Here is a 17,708-nt window from a genome sequence, read left to right as displayed (position 1 = left end):
TCAGCCTAACCCGCGCAAGCTGGATGACCTCGTTTTTCACATCATGCCTAAAAGTGCCTGTAAGGCTTTGTGTTTATTAACTTGTTGCGATTAGTTTGAGCCGCTACGTGCAAACTTGATTCGCAGTTCTGAGCCTAACCCGCGCAAGCTGGATGACCACGTTTTGCACATCATGTCTAAAAGTGCCTTTAAGGCGTTGTGTGTATTAACTCGTTGCGATTCGTTTGAGCCGCTACGTGCAAACTTGAATCGCAGTTCTGAGCCTAACCCGCGCGAGCTGGATGACCGCGTTATGCACATCATGCCTAGAAGTGCCTGTAAGGCTTTGTGTGTATTAACTTGTTGCGATTCGCTTTAGCCGCTATGTGCGAACTGTAATCGCAGTTAGCCTAACCCGCGCAAGCTGGATGACCACGTTTTGCACATCATGCCTAAAAGTGCCTTTAAGGCGTTGTGTGTATTAACTTGTTGCGATTTGTTTGAGCCGCTACGTGCAAACTTGAATCGCAGTTCTGAGCCTAACCCGCGCAAGCTGGATGACCGCGTTATGCACATCATGCCTGGAAGTGCCTGTAAGGCTTTGTGTGTTTTAACTTGTTGCGATTCGCTTTAGCCGCTATGTGCGAACTTGAATCGCAGTTCTCAGCCTAACCCGCGCAAGCTGGATGACCACGTTTTGCACATCATGCCTAAAAGTGCCTTTAAGGCGTTGTGTGTATTAACTTGTTGCGATTAGTTTGAGCCGCACGTGCAAACTTGAATCGCAGTTCTGAGCCTAACCCGCGCAAGCTGGATGACCACGTTTTGCACATCATGCCTAGAAGTGCCTGTAAGGCTTTGTGTGTATCAACTTGTTGCGATTCGCTTTAGCCGCTATGTGCGAACTTGAATCACAGTTCTCAGCCTAACCCGCGCAAGCTGGATGACCTCATTTTTCACATCATGCCTAAAAGTGCCTGTAAGGCTTTGTGAGTATTAACTTCTTGCGATTCGTTTCAGCCGCTACGTGCAAACTTGATTCGCAGTTCTGAGCCTAACCCGCGCAAGCTGGATGACCTCGTTTTTCACATCATGCCTAAAAGTGCCTGTAAGGCTTTGTGTGTATTAACTTGTTGCGATTCGCTTTAGCCGCTATGTTCGAACTTGAATCGCAGTTCTCAGCCTAACCCGCGCAAGCTGGATGACCACGCTTTGCACATCATGCCTAAAAGTGCCTTTAAGGCGTTGTTTGTATCAACTTGTTGCGATTCGCTTTAGCCGCTATGTGCGAACTTGAATCACAGTTCTCAGCCTAACCCGCGCAAGCTGGATGACCTCGTTTTTCACATCATGCCTAAAAGTGCCTGTAAGGCTTTGTGTGTATTACCTTGTTGCGATTCGCTTTAGCCGCTATGTGCGAACTTGAATCACAGTTCTCAGCCTAACCCGCGCAAGCTGGATGACCTCATTTTTCACATCATGCCTAAAAGTGCCTGTAAGGCTTTGTGAGTATTAACTTGTTGCGATTCGTTTGAGCCGCTACGTGCAAACTTGATTCGCAGTTCTGAGCCTAACCCGCGCAAGCTGGATGACCACGTTTTGCACATCATGCCTAAAAGTGCCTTTAAGGCGTTGTGTGTATTAACTTGTTGCGATTCGTTTGAGCCGCTACGTGCAAACTTGAATCGCAGTTCTGAGCCTAACCCGCGCGAGCTGGATGACCGCGTTATGCACATCATGCCTAGAAGTGCCTGTAAGGCTTTGTGTGTATTAACTTGTTGCGATTCGCTTTAGCCGCTATGTGCGAACTTGAATCGCAGTTAGCCTAACCCGCGCTAGCTGGATGACCACGTTTTGCACATCATGCCTAGAAGTGCCTGTAAGGCTTTGTGTGTATTAACTTGTTGCGATTCGTTTGAGCCGCTACGTGCAAACTTGAATCGCAGTTCTGAGCCTAACCCGCGCAAGCTGGATGACCGCGTTATGCACATCATGCCTGGAAGTGCCTGTAAGGCTTTGTGTGTTTTAACTTGTTGCGATTCGCTTTAGCCGCTATGTGCGAACTTGAATCGCAGTTCTCAGCCTAACCCGCGCAAGCTGGATGACCACGTTTTGCACATCATGCCTAAAAGTGCCTTTAAGGCGTTGTGTGTATTAACTTGTTGCGATTAGTTTGAGCCGCACGTGCAAACTTGAATCGCAGTTCTGAGCCTAACCCGCGCAAGCTGGATGACCACGTTTTGCACATCATGCCTAGAAGTGCCTGTAAGGCTTTGTGTGTATCAACTTGTTGCGATTCGCTTTAGCCGCTATGTGCGAACTTGAATCACAGTTCTCAGCCTAACCCGCGCAAGCTGGATGACCTCGTTTTTCACATCATGCCTAAAAGTGCCTGTAAGGCTTTGTGTTTATTAACTTGTTGCGATTAGTTTGAGCCGCTACGTGCAAACTTGATTCGCAGTTCTGAGCCTAACCCGCGCAAGCTGAATGACCACGTTTTGCACATCATGTCTAAAAGTGCCTTTAAGGCGTTGTGTGTATTAACTTGTTGCGATTCGCTTTAGCCGCTATGTGCGAACTTGAATCGCAGTTAGCCTAACCCGCGCAAGCTGGATGACCACGTTTTGCACATCATGCCTAAAAGTGCCTTTAAGGCGTTGTGTGTATTAACTTGTTGCGATTCGTTTGAGCAGCTACGTGCAAACTTGAATCGCAGTTCTGAGCCTAACCCGCGCAAGCTGGATGACCGCGTTATGCACATCATGCCTGGAAGTGCCTGTAAGGCTTTGTGTGTTTTAACTTGTTGCGATTCGCTTTAGCCGCTATGTGCGAACTTGAATCGCAGTTCTCAGCCTAACCCGCGCAAGCTGGATGACCACGTTTTGCACATCATGCCTAAAAGTGCCTTTAAGGCGTTGTGTGTATTAACTTGTTGCGATTAGTTTGAGCCGCACGTGCAAACTTGAATCGCAGTTCTGAGCCTAACCCGCGCAAGCTGGATGACCACGTTTTGCACATCATGCCTAGAAGTGCCTGTAAGGCTTTGTGTGTATCAACTTGTTGCGATTCGCTTTAGCCGCTATGTGCGAACTTGAATCACAGTTCTCAGCCTAACCCGCGCAAGCTGGATGACCTCGTTTTTCACATCATGCCTAAAAGTGCCTGTAAGGCTTTGTGTGTATTAACTTGTTGCGATTAGTTTGGGCCGCACGTGCAAACTTGAATCGCAGTTCTGAGCCTAACCCGCGCAAGCTGGATGACCACGTTTTGCACATCATGCCTAGAAGTGCCTGTAAGGCTTTGTGTGTATTAACTTGTTGCGATTCGCTTTAGCCGCTATGTGCGAACTTGAATCACAGTTCTCAGCCTAACCCGCGCAAGCTGGATGACCTCATTTTTCACATCATGCCTAAAAGTGCCTGTAAGGCTTTGTGAGTATTAACTTGTTGCGATTCGTTTGAGCCGCTACGTGCAAACTTGATTCGCAGTTCTGAGCCTAACCCGCGCAAGCTGGATGACCACGTTTTGCACATCATGCCTAGAAGTGCCTTTAAGGCGTTGTGTGTATTAACTTGTTGCGTTTCGTTTGAGCCGCTACGTGCAAACTTGAATCGCAGTTCTGAGCCTAACCCGCGCGAGCTGGATGACCGCGTTATGCACATCATGCCTAGAAGTGCCTGTAAGGTTTTGTGTGTATTAACTTGTTGCGATTCGCTTTAGCCGCTATGTGCGAACTTGAATCGCAGTTAGCCTAACCCGCGCTAGCTGGATGACCACGTTTTGCACATCATGCCTAGAAGTGCCTGTAAGGCTTTGTGTGTATTAACTTGTTGCGATTCGTTTGAGCCGCTACGTGCAAACTTGAATCGCAGTTCTGAGCCTAACCTGCGCAAGCTGGACGACCACGTTTTGCACATCATGCCTGAAAGTGCCTTTAAGGCGTTGTGTGTATTAACTTGTTGCGATTAGTTTGAGCCGCACGTGCAAACTTGAATCGCAGTTCTGAGCCTAACCCGCGCAAGCTGGATGACCACGTTTTGCACATCATGCCTAGAAGTGCCTGTAAGGCTTTGTGTGTATCAACTTGTTGCGATTCGCTTTAGCCGCTATGTGCGAACTTGAATCACAGTTCTCAGCCTAACCCGCGCAAGCTGGATGACCTCGTTTTTCACATCATGCCTAAAAGTGCCTGTAAGGCTTTGTGTGTATTAACTTGTTGCGATTAGTTTGAGCCGCACGTGCAAACTTGAATCGCAGTTCTGAGCCTAACCCGCGCAAGCTGGATGACCACGTTTTGCACATCATGCCTAGAAGTGCCTGTAAGGCTTTGTGTGTATTAACTTGTTGCGATTCGCTTTAGCCGCTATGTGCGAACTTGAATCAGAGTTCTCAGCCTAACCCGCGCAAGCTGGATGACCTCATTTTTCACATCATGCCTAAAAGTGCCTGTAAGGCTTTGTGAGTATTAACTTGTTGCGATTCGTTTGAGCCGCTACGTGCAAACTTGATTCGCAGTTCTGAGCCTAACCCGCGCAAGCTGGATGACCACGTTTTGCACATCATGCCTTAAAGTGCCTTTAAGGCGTTGTGTGTATTAACTTGTTGCGATTCGTTTGAGCCGCTACGTGCAAACTTGAATCGCAGTTCTGAGCCTAACCCGCGCGAGCTGGATGACCGCGTTATGCACATCATGCCTAGAAGTGCCTGTAAGGCTTTGTGTGTATTAACTTGTTGCGATTCGCTTTAGCCGCTATGTGCGAACTTGAATCGCAGTTAGCCTAACCCGCGCTAGCTGGATGACCACGTTTTGCACATCATGCCTAGAAGTGCCTGTAAGGCTTTGTGTGTATTAACTTGTTGCGATTCGTTTGAGCCGCTACGTGCAAACTTGAATCGCAGTTCTGAGCCTAACCCGCGCAAGCTGGATGACCGCGTTATGCACATCATGCCTGGAAGTGCCTGTAAGGCTTTGTGTGTTTTAACTTGTTGCGATTCGCTTTAGCCGCTATGTGCGAACTTGAATCGCAGTTCTCAGCCTAACCCGCGCAAGCTGGATGACCACGTTTTGCGCATCATGCCTAAAAGTGCCTTTAAGGCGTTGTGTGTATTAACTTGTTGCGATTAGTTTGAGCCGCACGTGCAAACTTGAATCGCAGTTCTGAGCCTAACCCGCGCAAGCTGGATGACCACGTTTTGCACATCATGCCTAGAAGTGCCTGTAAGGCTTTGTGTGTATCAACTTGTTGCGATTCGCTTTAGCCGCTATGTGCGAACTTGAATCACAGTTCTCAGCCTAACCCGCGCAAGCTGGATGACCTCGTTTTTCACATCATGCCTAAAAGTGCCTGTAAGGCTTTGTGTTTATTAACTTGTTGCGATTAGTTTGAGCCGCTACGTGCAAACTTGATTCGCAGTTCTGAGCCTAACCCGCGCAAGCTGGATGACCACGTTTTGCACATCATGCCTAAAAGTGCCTTTAAGGCGTTGTGTGTATTAACTTGTTGCGATTCGTTTGAGCCGCTACGTGCAAACTTGAATCGCAGTTCTGAGCCTAACCCGCGCGAGCTGGATGACCGCGTTATGCACATCATGCCTAGAAGTGCCTGTAAGGCTTTGTGTGTATTAACTTGTTGCGATTCGCTTTAGCCGCTATGTGCGAACTTGAATCGCAGTTAGCCTAACCCGCGCAAGCTGGATGACCACGTTTTGCACATCATGCCTAAAAGTGCCTTTAAGGCGTTGTGTGTATTAACTTGTTGCGATTCGTTTGAGCCGCTACGTGCAAACTTGAATCGCAGTTCTGAGCCTAACCCGCGCAAGCTGGATGACCGCGTTATGCACATCATGCCTGGAAGTGCCTGTAAGGCTTTGTGTGTATCAACTTGTTGCGATTCGCTTTAGCCGCTATGTGCGAACTTGAATCACAGTTCTCAGCCTAACCCGCGCAAGCTGGATGACCTCGTTTTTCACATCATGCCTAAAAGTGCCTGTAAGGCTTTGTGTGTATTAACTTGTTGCGATTAGTTTGGGCCGCACGTGCAAACTTGAATCGCAGTTCTGAGCCTAACCCGCGCAAGCTGGATGACCACGTTTTGCACATCATGCCTAGAAGTGCCTGTAAGGCTTTGTGTGTATTAACTTGTTGCGATTCGCTTTAGCCGCTATGTGCGAACTTGAATCACAGTTCTCAGCCTAACCCGCGCAAGCTGGATGACCTCATTTTTCACATCATGCCTAAAAGTGCCTGTAAGGCTTTGTGAGTATTAACTTGTTGCGATTCGTTTGAGCCGCTACGTGCAAACTTGATTCGCAGTTCTGAGCCTAACCCGCGCAAGCTGGATGACCACGTTTTGCACATCATGCCTAAAAGTGCCTTTAAGGCGTTGTGTGTATTAACTTGTTGCGATTCGTTTGAGCCGCTACGTGCAAACTTGAATCGCAGTTCTGAGCCTAACCCGCGCGAGCTGGATGACCGCGTTATGCACATCATGCCTAGAAGTGCCTGTAAGGCTTTGTGTGTATTAACTTGTTGCGATTCGCTTTAGCCGCTATGTGCGAACTTGAATCGCAGTTAGCCTAACCCGCGCTAGCTGGATGACCACGTTTTGCACATCATGCCTAGAAGTGCCTGTAAGGCGTTGTGTGTATTAACTTGTTGCGTTTCGTTTGAGCCGCTACGTGCAAACTTGAATCGCAGTTCTGAGCCTAACCCGCGCGAGCTGGATGACAGCGTTATGCACATCATGCCTAGAAGTGCCTGTAAGGCTTTGTGTGTATTAACTTGTTGCGATTCGCTTTAGCCGCTATGTGCGAACTTGAATCGCAGTTAGCCTAACCCGCGCTAGCTGGATGACCACGTTTTGCACATCATGCCTAGAAGTGCCTGTAAGGCTTTGTGTGTATTAACTTGTTGCGATTCGTTTGAGCCGCTACGTGCAAACTTGAATCGCAGTTCTGAGCCTAACCCGCGCAAGCTGGATGACCACGTTTTGCACATCATGCCTGAAAGTGCCTTTAAGGCGTTGTGTGTATTAACTTGTTGCGATTAGTTTGAGCCGCACGTGCAAACTTGAATCGCAGTTCTGAGCCTAACCCGCGCAAGCTGGATGACCACGTTTTGCACATCATGCCTAGAAGTGCCTGTAAGGCTTTGTGTGTATCAACTTGTTGCGATTCGCTTTAGCCGCTATGTGCGAACTTGAATCACAGTTCTCAGCCTAACCCGCGCAAGCTGGATGACCTCGTTTTTCACATCATGCCTAAAAGTGCCTGTAAGGCTTTGTGTGTATTAACTTGTTGCGATTAGTTTGAGCCGCACGTGCAAACTTGAATCGCAGTTCTGAGCCTAACCCGCGCAAGCTGGATGACCACGTTTTGCACATCATGCCTAGAAGTGCCTGTAAGGCTTTGTGTGTATTAACTTGTTGCGATTCGCTTTAGCCGCTATGTGCGAACTTGAATCAGAGTTCTCAGCCTAACCCGCGCAAGCTGGATGACCTCATTTTTCACATCATGCCTAAAAGTGCCTGTAAGGCTTTGTGAGTATTAACTTGTTGCGATTCGTTTGAGCCGCTACGTGCAAACTTGATTCGCAGTTCTGAGCCTAACCCGCGCAAGCTGGATGACCACGTTTTGCACATCATGCCTAAAAGTGCCTTTAAGGCGTTGTGTGTATTAACTTGTTGCGATTCGTTTGAGCCGCTACGTGCAAACTTGAATCGCAGTTCTGAGCCTAACCCGCGCGAGCTGGATGACCGCGTTATGCACATCATGCCTAGAAGTGCCTGTAAGGCTTTGTGTGTATTAACTTGTTGCGATTCGCTTTAGCCGCTATGTGCAAACTTGAATCGCAGTTAGCCTAACCCGCGCTAGCTGGATGACCACGTTTTGCACATCATGACTAGAAGTGCCTGTAAGGCTTTGTGTGTATTAACTTGTTGCGATTCGTTTGAGCCGCTACGTGCAAACTTGAATCGCAGTTCTGAGCCTAACCCGCGCAAGCTGGATGACCGCGTTATGCACATCATGCCTAAAAGTGCCTTTAAGGCGTTGTGTGTATTAACTTGTTGCGATTAGTTTGAGCCGCACGTGCAAACTTGAATCGCAGTTCTGAGCCTAACCCGCGCAAGCTGGATGACCACGTTTTGCACATCATGCCTAGAAGTGCCTGTAAGGCTTTGTGTTTATCAACTTGTTGCGATTCGCTTTAGCCGCTATGTGCGAACTTGAATCACAGTTCTCAGCCTAACCCGCGCAAGCTGGATGACCTCGTTTTTCACATCATGCCTAAAAGTGCCTGTAAGGCTTTGTGTTTATTAACTTGTTGCGATTAGTTTGAGCCGCTACGTGCAAACTTGATTCGCAGTTCTGAGCCTAACCCGCGCAAGCTGGATGACCACGTTTTGCACATCATGCCTAAAAGTGCCTTTAAGGCGTTGTGTGTATTAACTTGTTGCGATTCGTTTGAGCCGCTACGTGCAAACTTGAATCGCAGTTCTGAGCCTAACCCGCGCGAGCTGGATGACCGCGTTATGCACATCATGCCTAGAAGTGCCTGTAAGGCTTTGTGTGTATTAACTTGTTGCGATTCGCTTTAGCCGCTATGTGCGAACTTGAATCGCAGTTAGCCTAACCCGCGCAAGCTGGATGACCACGTTTTGCACATCATGCCTAAAAGTGCCTTTAAGGCGTTGTGTGTATTAACTTGTTGCGATTCGTTTGAGCCGCTACGTGCAAACTTGAATCGCAGTTCTGAGCCTAACCCGCGCAAGCTGGATGACCGCGTTATGCACATCATGCCTGGAAGTGCCTGTAAGGCTTTGTGTGTTTTAACTTGTTGCGATTCGCTTTAGCCGCTATGTGCGAACTTGAATCGCAGTTCTCAGCCTAACCCGCGCAAGCTGGATGACCACGTTTTGCACATCATGCCTAAAAGTGCCTGTAAGGCTTTGTGTGTATTAACTTGTTGCGATTCGCTTTAGCCGCTATGTGCGAACTTGAATCACAGTTCTCAGCCTAACCCGCGCAAGCTGGATGACCTCGTTTTTCACATCATGCCTAGAAGTGCCTGTAAGGCTTTGTGTGTATTAACTTGTTGCGATTCGCTTTAGCCGCTATGTGCGAACTTGAATCACAGTTCTCAGCCTAACCCGCGCAAGCTGGATGACCTCATTTTTCACATCATGCCTAAAAGTGCCTGTAAGGCTTTGTGTGTATTAACTTGTTGCGATTCGCTTTAGCCGCTACGTGCGAACTTGAATCACAGTTCTGAGCCTAACCCGCGCAAGCTGGATGACCACGTTTTGCACATCATGCCTAGAAGTGCCTGTAAGGCTTTGTGTGCATCAACTTGTTGCGATTCGCTTTAGCCGCTATGTGCGAACTTGAATCACAGTTCTCAGCCTAACCCGCGCAAGCTGGATGACCTCGTTTTTCACATCATGCCTAAAAGTGCCTGTAAGGCTTTGTGTGTATTAACTTGTTGCGATTCGTTTGAGCCGCTACGTGCAAACTTGATTCGCAGTTCTGAGCCTAACCCGCGCAAGCTGGATGACCACGTTTTGCACATCATGCCTAAAAGTGCCTTTAAGGCGTTGTGTGTATTAACTTGTTGCGATTCGTTTGAGCCGCTACGTGCAAACTTGAATCGCAGTTCTGAGCCTAACCCGCGCAAGCTGGATGACCGCGTTATGCACATCATGCCTGGAAGTGCCTGTAAGGCTTTGTGTGTTTTAACTTGTTGCGATTCGCTTTAGCCGCTATGTGCGAACTTGAATCGCAGTTAGCCTAACCCGCGCAAGCTGGATGACCTCGTTTTGTGTGTATTAACTTGTTGCGATTCGCTTTAGCCGCTATGTGCGAACTTGAATCGCAGTTCTCAGCCTAACCCGCGCAAGCTGGATGACCACGTTTTGCACATCATGCCTAGAAGTGAGTGTAAGGCTTTGTGTGTATTAACTTGTTGCGATTCGTTTGAGCCGCTACGTGCAAACTTGAATCGCAGTTCTGAGCCTAACCCGCGCAAGCTGGATGACCACGTTTTGAACATCATGCCTAAAAGTGCCTTTAAGGCGTTGTGTGTATTAACTTCTTGCGATTCGTTTGAGCCGCACGTGCAAACTTGAATCGCAGTTCTGAGCCTAACCCGCGCAAGCTGGATGACCACGTTTTGCACATCATGCCTAGAAGTGCCTGTAAGGCTTTGTGTGTATCAACTTGTTGCGATTCGCTTTAGCCGCTATGTGCGAACTTGAATCACAGTTCTCAGCCTAACCCGCGCAAGCTGGATGACCTCGTTTTTCACATCATGCCTAAAAGTGCCTGTAAGGCTTTGTGTGTATTAACTTGTTGCGATTAGTTTGGGCCGCACGTGCAAACTTGAATCGCAGTTCTGAGCCTAACCCGCGCAAGCTGGATGACCACGTTTTGCACATCATGCCTAGAAGTGCCTGTAAGGCTTTGTGTGTATTAACTTGTTGCGATTCGCTTTAGCCGCTATGTGCGAACTTGAATCACAGTTCTCAGCCTAACCCGCGCAAGCTGGATGACCTCATTTTTCACATCATGCCTAAAAGTGCCTGTAAGGCTTTGTGAGTATTAACTTGTTGCGATTCGTTTGAGCCGCTACGTGCAAACTTGATTCGCAGTTCTGAGCCTAACCCGCGCAAGCTGGATGACCACGTTTTGCACATCATGCCTAAAAGTGCCTTTAAGGCGTTGTGTGCATTAACTTGTTGCGATTCGTTTGAGCCGCTACGTGCAAACTTGAATCGCAGTTCTGAGCCTAACCCGCGCAAGCTGGATGACCGCGTTATGCACATCATGCCTGGAAGTGCCTGTAAGGCTTTGTGTGTTTTAACTTGTTGCGATTCGCTTTAGCCGCTATGTGCGAACTTGAATCGCAGTTCTCAGCCTAACCCGCGCAAGCTGGATGACCACGTTTTGCACATCATGCCTAGAAGTGCCTGTAAGGCTTTGTGTGTATTAACTTGTTGCCATTCGTTTGAGCCGCTACGTGCAAACTTGAATCGCAGTTCTGAGCCTAACCCGCGCAAGCTGGATGACCGCGTTATGCACATCATGCCTAAAAGTGCCTTTAAGGCGTTGTGCGTATTAACTTGTTGCGATTAGTTTGAGCCGCACGTGCAAACTTGAATCGCAGTTCTGAGCCTAACCCGCGCAAGCTGGATGACCACGTTTTGCACATCATGCCTAGAAGTGCCTGTAAGGCTTTGTGTGTATCAACTTGATGCGATTCGCTTTAGCCGCTATGTGCGAACTTGAATCACAGTTCTCAGCCTAACCCGCGCAAGCTGGATGACCTCGTTTTTCACATCATGCCTAAAAGTGCCTGTAAGGCTTTGTGAGTATTAACTTGTTGCGATTCGTTTGAGCCGCTACGTGCAAACTTGATTCGCAGTTCTGAGCCTAACCCGCGCAAGCTGGATGACCACGTTTTGCACATCATGCCTAAAAGTGCCTTTAAGGCGTTGTGTGTATTAACTTGTTGCGATTCGTTTGAGCCGCTACGTGCAAACTTGAATCGCAGTTCTGAGCCTAACCCGCGCAAGCTGGATGACCGCGTTATGCACATCATGCCTGGAAGTGCCTGTAAGGCTTTGTGTGTTTTAACTTGTTGCGATTCGCTTTAGCCGCTATGTGCGAACTTGAATCGCAGTTCTCAGCCTAACCCGCGCAAGCTGGATGACCACGTTTTGCACATCATGCCTGGAAGTGCCTGTAAGGCTTTGTGTGTTTTAACTTGTTGCGATTCGCTTTAGCCGCTATGTGCGAACTTGAATCGCAGTTCTCAGCCTAACCCGCGCAAGCTGGATGACCACGCTTTGCACATCATGCCTAAAAGTGCCTTTAAGGCGTTGTGTGTATTAACTTGTTGCGATTAGTTTGAGCCGCACGTGCAAACTTGAATCGCAGTTCTGAGCCTAACCCGCGCAAGCTGGATGACCACGTTTTGCACATCATGCCTAGAAGTGCCTGTAAGGCTTTGTGTGTATCAACTTGTTGCGATTCGCTTTAGCCGCTATGTGCGAACTTGAATCACAGTTCTCAGCCTAACCCGCGCAAGCTGGATGACCTCGTTTTTCACATCATGCCTAAAAGTGCCTGTAAGGCTTTGTGTGTATTAACTTGTTGCGATTAGTTTGAGCCGCGCGTGCAAACTTGAATCGCAGTTCTGAGCCTAACCCGCGCAAGCTGGATGACCACGTTTTGCACATCATGCCTAGAAGTGCCTGTAAGGCTTTGTGTGTATTAACTTGTTGCGATTCGCTTTAGCCGCTATGTGCGAACTTGAATCACAGTTCTCAGCCTAACCCGCGCAAGCTGGATGACCTCATTTTTCACATCATGCCTAAAAGTGCCTGTAAGGCTTTGTGAGTATTAACTTGTTGCGATTCGTTTGAGCCGCTACGTGCAAACTTGATTCGCAGTTCTGAGCCTAACCCGCGCAAGCTGGATGACCACGTTTTGCACATCATGCCTAAAAGTGCCTTTAAGGCGTTGTGTGTATTAACTTGTTGCGATTCGTTTGAGCCGCTACGTGCAAACTTGAATCGCAGTTCTGAGCCTAACCCGCGCGAGCTGGATGACCGCGTTATGCACATCATGCCTAGAAGTGCCTGTAAGGCTTTGTGTGTATTAACTTGTTGCGATTCGCTTTAGCCGCTATGTGCGAACTTGAATCGCAGTTAGCCTAACCCGCGCTAGCTGTATGACCACGTTTTGCACATCATGCCTAGAAGTGCCTGTAAGGCTTTGTGTGTATTAACTTGTTGCGATTCGTTTGAGCCGCTACGTGCAAACTTGAATCGCAGTTCTGAGCCTAACCCGCGCAAGCTGGATGACCACGTTTTGCACATCATGCCTGAAAGTGCCTTTAAGGCGTTGTGTGTATTAACTTGTTGCGATTCGCTTTAGCAGCTATGTGCGAACTTGAATCGCTTTTCTCAGCCTAACCCGCGCAAGCTGGATGACCTCGTTTTTCACATCATGCCTAAAAGTGCCTGTAAGGCTTTGTGTGTATTAACTTGTTGCGATTCGCTTTAGCCGCTATGTGCGAACTTGAATCGCAGTTAGCCTAACCCGCGCAAGCTGGATGACCACGTTTTGCACATCATGCCTAGAAGTGCCTGTAAGGCTTTGTGTGTATTAACTTGTTGCGATTCGTTCGAGCCGCTACGTGCAAACTTGAATCGCAGTTCTGAGCCTAACCCGCGCAAGCTGGATGACCACGTTTTGCACATCATGCCTAAAAGTGCCTTTAAGGCGTTGTGTGTATTAACTTGTTGCGATTCGTTTGAGCCGCTACGTGCAAACTTGATTCGCAGTTCTGAGCCTAACCCGCGCAAGCTGGATGACCACGTTTTGCACATCATGCCTAAAAGTGCCTTTAAGGCGTTGTGTGTATTAACTTGTTGCGATTCGTTTGAGCCGCTACGTGCAAACTTGAATCGCAGTTCTGAGCCTAACCCGCGCAAGCTGGATGACCGCGTTATGCACATCATGCCTGGAAGTGCCTGTAAGGCTTTGTGTGTTTTAACTTGTTGCGATTCGCTTTAGCCGCTATGTGCGAACTTGAATCGCAGTTCTCAGCCTAACCCGCGCAAGCTGGATGACCACGTTTTGCACATCATGCCTAGAAGTGCCTGTAAGGCTTTGTGTGTATTAACTTGTTGCCATTCGTTTGAGCCGCTACGTGCAAACTTGAATCGCAGTTCTGAGCCTAACCCGCGCAAGCTGGATGACCGCGTTATGCACATCATGCCTAAAAGTGCCTTTAAGGCGTTGTGCGTATTAACTTGTTGCGATTAGTTTGAGCCGCACGTGCAAACTTGAATCGCAGTTCTGAGCCTAACCCGCGCAAGCTGGATGACCACGTTTTGCACATCATGCCTAGAAGTGCCTGTAAGGCTTTGTGTGTATCAACTTGATGCGATTCGCTTTAGCCGCTATGTGCGAACTTGAATCACAGTTCTCAGCCTAACCCGCGCAAGCTGGATGACCTCGTTTTTCACATCATGCCTAAAAGTGCCTGTAAGGCTTTGTGAGTATTAACTTGTTGCGATTCGTTTGAGCCGCTACGTGCAAACTTGATTCGCAGTTCTGAGCCTAACCCGCGCAAGCTGGATGACCACGTTTTGCACATCATGCCTAAAAGTGCCTTTAAGGCGTTGTGTGTATTAACTTGTTGCGATTCGTTTGAGCCGCTACGTGCAAACTTGAATCGCAGTTCTGAGCCTAACCCGCGCAAGCTGGATGACCGCGTTATGCACATCATGCCTGGAAGTGCCTGTAAGGCTTTGTGTGTTTTAACTTGTTGCGATTCGCTTTAGCCGCTATGTGCGAACTTGAATCGCAGTTCTCAGCCTAACCCGCGCAAGCTGGATGACCACGTTTTGCACATCATGCCTGGAAGTGCCTGTAAGGCTTTGTGTGTTTTAACTTGTTGCGATTCGCTTTAGCCGCTATGTGCGAACTTGAATCGCAGTTCTCAGCCTAACCCGCGCAAGCTGGATGACCACGCTTTGCACATCATGCCTAAAAGTGCCTGTAAGGCTTTGTGTGTATTAACTTGTTGCGATTCGTTTGAGCCGCTACGTGCAAACTTGAATCGCAGTTCTGAGCCTAACCCGCGCGAGCTGGATGACCGCGTTATGCACATCATGCCTAGAAGTGCCTGTAAGGCTTTGTGTGTATTAACTTGTTGCGATTCGCTTTAGCCGCTATGTGCGAACTTGAATCGCAGTTAGCCTAACCCGCGCTAGCTGTATGACCACGTTTTGCACATCATGCCTAGAAGTGCCTGTAAGGCTTTGTGTGTATTAACTTGTTGCGATTCGTTTGAGCCGCTACGTGCAAACTTGAATCGCAGTTCTGAGCCTAACCCGCGCAAGCTGGATGACCACGTTTTGCACATCATGCCTGAAAGTGCCTTTAAGGCGTTGTGTGTATTAACTTGTTGCGATTCGCTTTAGCCGCTATGTGCGAACTTGAATCGCTTTTCTCAGCCTAACCCGCGCAAGCTGGATGACCTCGTTTTTCACATCATGCCTAAAAGTGCCTGTAAGGCTTTGTGTGTATTAACTTGTTGCGATTCGCTTTAGCCGCTATGTGCGAACTTGAATCGCAGTTAGCCTAACCCGCGCAAGCTGGATGACCACGTTTTGCACATCATGCCTAGAAGTGCCTGTAAGGCTTTGTGTGTATTAACTTGTTGCGATTCGTTCGAGCCGCTACGTGCAAACTTGAATCGCAGTTCTGAGCCTAACCCGCGCAAGCTGGATGACCACGTTTTGCACATCATGCCTGAAAGTGCCTTTAAGGCGTTGTGTGTATTACCTTGTTGCGATTCGCTTTAGCCGCTATATGCGAACTTGAATAGCTTTTCTCAGCCTAACCCGCGCAAGCTGGATGACCTCGTTTTTCACATCATGCCTAAAAGTGCCTGTAAGGCTTTGTGTGTATTAACATGTTGCGATTCGCTTTAGCCGCTATGTTCGAACTTGAATCGCAGTTCTCAGCCTTACCCGCGCAAGCTGGATGACCACGCTTTGCACATCATGCCTAGAAGTGCCTGTAAGGCTTTGTGTGTATTAACTTGTTGCGATTCGCTTTAGCCGCTATGTGCGAACTTGAATCACAGTAGCCGCTATATGCGAACTTGAATAGCTTTTCTCAGCCTAACCCGCGCAAGCTGGATGACCTCGTTTTTCACATCATGCCTAAAAGTGCCTGTAAGGCTTTGTGTGTATTAACTTGTTGCGATTCGCTTTAGCCGCTATGTTCGAACTTGAATCGCAGTTCTCAGCCTTACCCGCGCAAGCTGGATGACCACGCTTTGCACATCATGCCTAAAAGTGCCTTTAAGGCGTTGTGTGTATTAACTTGTTGCGATTCGTTTGAGCCGCTACGTGCAAACTTGAATCGCAGTTCTGAGCCTAACCCGCGCAAGCTGGATGACCGCGTTATGCACATCATGCCTGGAAGTGCCTGTAAGGCTTTGTGTGTTTTAACTTGTTGCGATTCGCTTTAGCCGCTATGTGCGAACTTGAATCGCAGTTCTCAGCCTAACCCGCGCAAGCTGGATGACCACGTTTTGCACATCATGCCTGGAAGTGCCTGTAAGGCTTTGTGTGTTTTAACTTGTTGCGATTCGCTTTAGCCGCTATGTGCGAACTTGAATCGCAGTTCTCAGCCTAACCCGCGCAAGCTGGATGACCACGCTTTGCACATCATGCCTAAAAGTGCCTGTAAGGCTTTGTGTGTATTAACTTGTTGCGATTCGCTTTAGCCGCTATGTGCGAACTTGAATCACAGTTCTGAGCCTAACCCGCGCAAGCTGGATGACCGCGTTATGCACATCATGCCTAGAAGTGCCTGTAAGGCTTTGTGTGTATTAACTTGTTGCGATTCGCTTTAGCCGCTATGTGCGAACTTGAATCACAGTTCTCAGCCTAACCCGCGCAAGCTGGATGACCTCGTTTTTCACATCATGCCTAGAAGTGCCTGTAAGGCTTTGTGTGTATTAACTTGTTGCGATTCGCTTTAGCCGCTATGTGCGAACTTGAATCACAGTAGCCGCTATATGCGAACTTGAATAGCTTTTCTCAGCCTAACCCGCGCAAGCTGGATGACCTCGTTTTTCACATCATGCCTAAAAGTGCCTGTAAGGCTTTGTGTGTATTAACTTGTTGCGATTCGCTTTAGCCGCTATGTTCGAACTTGAATCGCAGTTCTCAGCCTTACCCGCGCAAGCTGGATGACCACGCTTTGCACATCATGCCTAAAAGTGCCTTTAAGGCGTTGTGTGTATTAACTTGTTGCGATTCGTTTGAGCCGCTACGTGCAAACTTGAATCGCAGTTCTGAGCCTAACCCGCGCAAGCTGGATGACCGCGTTATGCACATCATGCCTGGAAGTGCCTGTAAGGCTTTGTGTGTTTTAACTTGTTGCGATTCGCTTTAGCCGCTATGTGCGAACTTGAATCGCAGTTCTCAGCCTAACCCGCGCAAGCTGGATGACCACGTTTTGCACATCATGCCTGGAAGTGCCTGTAAGGCTTTGTGTGTTTTAACTTGTTGCGATTCGCTTTAGCCGCTATGTGCGAACTTGAATCGCAGTTCTCAGCCTAACCCGCGCAAGCTGGATGACCACGCTTTGCACATCATGCCTAAAAGTGCCTTTAAGGCGTTGTGTGTATTAACTTGTTGCGATTAGTTTGAGCCGCACGTGCAAACTTGAATCGCAGTTCTGAGCCTAACCCGCGCAAGCTGGATGACCACGTTTTGCACATCATGCCTAGAAGTGCCTGTAAGGCTTTGTGTGTATCAACTTGTTGCGATTCGCTTTAGCCGCTATGTGCGAACTTGAATCACAGTTCTCAGCCTAACCCGCGCAAGCTGGATGACCTCGTTTTTCACATCATGCCTAAAAGTGCCTGTAAGGCTTTGTGTGTATTAACTTGTTGCGATTAGTTTGAGCCGCGCGTGCAAACTTGAATCGCAGTTCTGAGCCTAACCCGCGCAAGCTGGATGACCACGTTTTGCACATCATGCCTAGAAGTGCCTGTAAGGCTTTGTGTGTATTAACTTGTTGCGATTCGCTTTAGCCGCTATGTGCGAACTTGAATCACAGTTCTCAGCCTAACCCGCGCAAGCTGGATGACCTCATTTTTCACATCATGCCTAAAAGTGCCTGTAAGGCTTTGTGAG

This window comes from Amblyomma maculatum, unplaced genomic scaffold (assembly GCF_055883805.1).
Source record: "Amblyomma maculatum isolate TAMU_Amacu unplaced genomic scaffold, ASM5588380v1 scaffold_21, whole genome shotgun sequence".
Classification (NCBI taxonomy): Eukaryota; Metazoa; Arthropoda; class Arachnida; order Ixodida; family Ixodidae; genus Amblyomma; species Amblyomma maculatum.
Note: the sequence above shows the minus strand (reverse complement) of the source record.